The following is a 4,706-nucleotide window of genomic DNA, read 5'->3' on the forward strand; positions in this document are numbered from 1 at the left end:
AGCCTCTTGATGAAAGTGAAAGAGGAGAGGGAAAATTTTGGCTTAAAACTCAACATTCAGAAAACTAAGATCATGGCATCTGGTCCCATCACTTCACTGAAAATAGATGGGGAAACAATGGAAACAGTGACCGAATTTTTTTGAGGGGGCTCCAAAATCACTGCAGATGGTGATTGCAGCCATGAAATTAAAAGACGCTTGCTCCTCAGAAGAAAAGTTACGACTAACCTAGACAGCATATTAAAAAGCAGAGACATTATTTTGCCAACAAAGGTCCATCAAGTCAAAGTTATGGTTTTTCTAGTAGTCATGTGTGGATGTGAGAGTTGGACTAAAAAGAAAGCTGAGCACTAAAGAAGTGATGCTTTTGAACTGTAGTGTTGGAGAAGACTCTTGAGAGTCCCTTGGCCTGCATGGAGATCCAACCAGTCCATTCTAAAGGACATCAACCCTGCATTCATTGGAAGAACTGATGCTGAAGCTGAAACTCCAATTCTTTGGCCTCCTGATGTGAAGAACTGACTCATTGGAAAAGACCCTGATGCTGGGAAAGATGGAAGGCGGGAGAAGGGGACAACAGAGGATGAGATGGTTGGATGGTATCACTGACTCAATGGACATGAATTTGAGTAAAGTCTGGGAGTTGGTGATGGACAGAGAGGCCTGGTGTGCTGCAGTCTATGGGGTTGCAAAGAATCGAACATGACTGAGCTACTGAACTGAACTGATGAAGACCTACAAGACCTTCTAGAACTAGCACCCAAAAAAGATGTCCTTTTCATTATAGGGGACTGGAATGCAAAAGTAGGAAGTCAAGAGATACCTGGAGTAACAGGTAAATTTGGCCTTGGAGTACAAAACAAAGCAGGGCAAAGGCTAATAGAGTTTTGCCAAGAGAACACACTGGTCATAGCAAACACCCTCTTCCAACACAAGAGAAGATTCTACACATGGACATCACCAGATGGTCAACACCAAAATCAGACTGATTATATTCTTTGCAGCCAAAGATGGAGAAGCTCTATATAGTCAGCAAAAACAAGACTGGGAGCTGACTGTGGCTGAGATCATGAACTCCTTATTGCCAAATTCAGACTTAAATTGAAGAAAGTAGGGAAAACCCCTAGACCATTTAGGTATGACCTAAATCAAATCCCTTATGATTATACAGTGGAAGTGACAAATAGATTCAAGGGATTAGATCTGATAGAATGCCTGAAGAACTATGGGTAGAGGTTCATAACATTGTACAGGAACAACCCTATCCCTATAGGTTAATGAGGCTTCCAAGATCACCCTAAGACAACACTTAGATGGGTTAACTCTTCAGTGGTACACTCTGTGCTGAAGTCAAAGGACATCATTGACTGGCTGAAGAAAGGTTAACAAGATATCAGGCCCTCCTAATGGACACCCCCAAATGACCTTAAAGGTATACCAACTCAATTCTGCTTCCAGTGGTTGAGAGTGGAGACAGCACAACAGTATATACACATCACAGAACAAACTTATTCCAGCTGACCTGATCTTCTAGATGAACCTCTTCATAGTCCTGAGGTCGAATGATTTCCTGATGGGACCAGTTTTATAGAAATGGTAACCCAAATGGCGGGGTATGTATGCCTTAGTTCGTCTAGATGAACTCACAGAAGCCAGGGCCCTGCCACCCCAGACATCAAAGACCAAACTAATTGCATTAATGAGAATTGCAAGCAGGGAGGGATAAGAAATTAAATTTTTACTGACTCTAAGTATGGGTTCCATATGCTACATGTTCATGCTGCCATTTGCGAAGGAGGAGGCATGTTCAGTTCAGTTCAGTTGCTCAGTCGTGTCTGACTCTTTGTGACCCCATGAATCACAGCACACCAGGCCTCCCTGTCCATCACCAACTCCCAGAGTTCACTCAGACTCATGTCCATCGAGTTGGTGATGCCATCCAGCCATCTCATCCTCTGTCGTCTCCTTCTCATCCTGCCCCCAATCCCTCCCAGCATCAGAGTCTTTTCCAATGAGTCAACCCTTCGCATGAGGTGGCCAAAGTACTGGAGTTTCAGCTTCACCATCATTCCTTCCAAAGAAATCCCAGGGCTGATCTCCTTCAGAATGGACTGGTTGGATCTCCTTGCAGTCCAAGGGACTCTCAAGAGTCTTCTCCAACACTACAGTTTAAAAGCATCAATTCTTCAGTGCTCAGCTTTCTTCACAGTCCAACTCTCACATCCATACATGACCACTGGAAAAACCATAGCCTTGACTAGACAGACCTTTGTTGGAAAAGTAATGTCTCTGCTTTTGAATATGCTATCTAGGTTGGTCATAACTTTCCTTCCAAGGAGTAAGCATCTTTTAATTTCATGGCTGCAGTCACCATCTGCAGTGATTTTGGAGCTCTCAAAAAATAAAGTCTGACACTGTTTCCACTGTTTCCCCATCTATTTCCCATGAAGTGATGGGACGGATGCCAATTCCCCCCAAAAACATAAAGATGTGATTCTCGATCTTTTAGAAGGAGAGCAGCTCCTGACCCAGGCAGCAGTAGCCCACTGGAGGGGCTATCAGAGAGATGGAGGTTCTGTGAGCCAAGGAAATAGCAAAACTGATTAGATTACAAAACAGGCAGCTCCTCTGCAGGAACCTGAACAAGTTATGGTGCTGGTGGTTGGCTCCCCCAGCCTCCCCAGTACTCCCCACAGGAACAAGAACATGTTGAGAAATGGGGCTATGAGAAGGGAAGCACATGTTGATATAAAAAGGAAGGGAAGTTTCCAATTCCTGAGTCCCAACAATGGAAACTAAGAGCTTACATGATACCACCCCTTAATGGGAGGGATGCACTATGGGACTCAGTGCAAAAGGCTTTTTTCAGGGAAGGGTCTTAAAAGAACAATAAAATAAGTGACACTTGCCTGTGATTTATGAACCCATAATAATTCACAAGCCAATCCGATCTCTCCCTTGTTACTGAGGCCACTTCAATACCGAGGGACATATCTCAAGGAAGACTGGCAGTTAGATTTTACCCAAATGCCCTCATGATCAGAGTATAAACACCTTCTGGTGTTTATTGATACTTTCACAGAACGGGTTGTAGCCTTCTACATCCAATCTGAAAAGGCCATGGAAGTCGGTTAAGTCCCTTTTAAAGAAAATAATTGCTCAGTTTGGACTTCCAAAGTCCCTCCAGAGTGATAGCGGGTCCTATAGCCAAAAATCACACAGGGGCTCACAATGACCCTAGGGATAGACTACAGGCTACATACCTCTTGGCATCCTCCTCCCTCTCCCGACCATGACAGGTAAAAAAATAAACCATACTTTAAAGGAAACCTTAGCAAAACTCTGCCAAGAACCTGTCGAACCTGGGACCAACTTGTTTTCTATTGCGCTCCTCAGGGTCTGTGTAGCCCCAAGGAATGGTCTGAGGCTCAGCTCATTTAAAATGACCTATGAGAGGCCTTTTTACTACTGACATTGCACTAAAGAAGGAAGCGAACCAGACCCTGAGGTTTATTATTAATCTAGGACAAGTTCAGAAGGCAGTCTAGGACTATGCCCACAAAGCACTGCCAGCTCCCATTAAAAATACAGAGGAAGGAACAGTTCACAAATAAACCCTGGGGACCAAGTTCTTCTTAAAACCTGGAAAGAGGCTCCCCTGAAGACCAACTATTGCCAAGATGGAAGAGTCCTTATAAAGTAATTCTGACCACATTCGCTGCTGTCAAACCGCAAGGATACCTACTTGGGTACGTTTGTCCAGACTAAAGCTTTTACCTCCAGAAACCCCACAGGTCACAACAGAGGAAAATATACATCTGTGAGCCAGTGGAAAACCTGAGATACCTATCCAAAAGACAGGCACCATCAAAAGGTAGTTTGTGCCCCTGGATCAATGCAACAGGACAGGCACAAGTTAATATTAAGGAAATAAACGCCTGCACAGAGTGGCTTCACAATTTTGGCAGAGGCAATATTGCCTCCACTGGTGCACCAAGACGGACTTCCCTGGTGGCTCAGATGGTAAAGCATCTGCCTACGATGCGGGAGACCCAGGTTCGATCCCTGGGTTGGGAAGATCCTCTGGAGAAGGAAATGGCAACCCACTCCAGTACTCTTGCCTGGAAAATCTCACGGACGGAGGAGCGTTGTAGGCTACAGTCCATGGGGTCGCAAAGAGTCGGACACGACTGAGTGACTCCACTTTCCCAAAGTTAATCTGCTTCCTTCCCTTTCTAGGCTCTTTAATGGGTATTATTGTTCTTCCCTTGTTTGTTTCAACTTCTGGTTAGGTTTGTGTCTTCTAGGCTCTAACAGTTTGAAGTAAGGCTCACTCACGATGGCTCAAGCTATTAAACCCATTTCAGGGGTGGCCTAGGTCCCTAGAGTTCTTTGGAATAATCAGCAGGGAACTTCTATACCTCTAGGGTAGGTTAAGATCTGCAGCCCCTGTCCAACAGAAAGAAGTTTCAGAAGAGAGCTTAAGCCCCTTACCCTTTAAGAATAACGGTGTAGCATCTCTCAGTGGGGAATGAGACAGGCTGGAACCTGGGACCCTTTGCTGCAATGCTGCAAAGCTTGCACCTGGACAAACATCTCCATGAACAACAAAATACAAAAAAAACTATAAGGGACGAAAAATAACTGCATGCCTTAAAAGTTAGGGAAAATTATGGACAAGATAAAAAAAGATAAAAGACCAAAAA

At 44.3% G+C, this 4,706-nt stretch overlaps 1 non-coding gene across 1 annotated transcript; it reads left to right on the top strand.

Annotated features, from left to right (window-relative positions):
• Positions 1-4,005: 4,005 nt before the first annotated feature.
• TRNAR-ACG (transfer RNA arginine (anticodon ACG)) lies at positions 4,006-4,077 on the top strand. The gene has a single exon. It is a non-coding gene; the product is annotated as a tRNA-Arg (tRNA).
• The last annotated feature ends 629 nt before the right edge of the window (positions 4,078-4,706 follow it).

This window comes from Bos mutus, chromosome 7 (assembly GCF_027580195.1).
Source record: "Bos mutus isolate GX-2022 chromosome 7, NWIPB_WYAK_1.1, whole genome shotgun sequence".
Classification (NCBI taxonomy): domain Eukaryota; kingdom Metazoa; phylum Chordata; class Mammalia; order Artiodactyla; family Bovidae; genus Bos; species Bos mutus.